Consider the following 625-nt stretch of genomic DNA (forward strand, 5'->3'; position numbering starts at 1 on the left):
ATATATAGGTTTACATTATTGGAGGTGATGGAACCCAAAAAGGAGCAAGTGCAATATATAAGGTTAGTGAAATGTTGTGTATTATTGTTGGATAGTACCTATGTAAATCATTTTATGAAGAGAACTGTCTAATTAAATTCCATGGAAGACATTCTACCCTCATTAAAATGAATGTTTGTCTGCTAGAAAGCATAAAGAGGCTTCCTAATAACTGGACTGGTAAAGCAGTGATGTTCGTGTACCTATTAACATCGAAATGACTTTTAAGTTGGGTGAAGCAGTTGTTTTTGACTGATTCTGCAGGAAATTAGGCGTCGTGGACTTAAAGTTGCAGTTGCAGGAATACCAAAAACCATTGATAACGACATTCCAGTAAGTCCAAGATTTTCATAATTGTAGTTTGCACTCTCAACCTTTAACCTCTTCTCCCATTCTGGCTAGTTCGCAAGTAGCTTGATTTGATAGTATCTCTGATTCAGGTCATTGACAAATCCTTTGGATTTGATAGTGCGGTTGAGGAGGCTCAACGTGCTATTAATGCAGCGCATGTTGAAGCGACCAGTGTGGAAAATGGTATCGGACTTGTCAAGCTAATGGGTCGCTACAGTGGTAAGTTCACAGAAGA

General features: G+C 38.4%; 1 long non-coding RNA gene across 1 annotated transcript; it reads left to right on the forward strand.

Moving 5' to 3' along the window:
- LOC104774692 lies at nt 1-604 on the forward strand. The gene is made up of 3 exons (XR_765448.1): nt 1-62; nt 304-372; nt 480-604. It is a non-coding gene; the product is annotated as an uncharacterized LOC104774692 (long non-coding RNA).
- Nucleotides 605-625: the final 21 nt, after the last annotated feature.

The sequence above is a fragment of the Camelina sativa genome, unplaced genomic scaffold (assembly GCF_000633955.1).
Source record: "Camelina sativa cultivar DH55 unplaced genomic scaffold, Cs unpScaffold04667, whole genome shotgun sequence".
NCBI classification, from domain to species: Eukaryota; Viridiplantae; Streptophyta; class Magnoliopsida; order Brassicales; family Brassicaceae; genus Camelina; species Camelina sativa.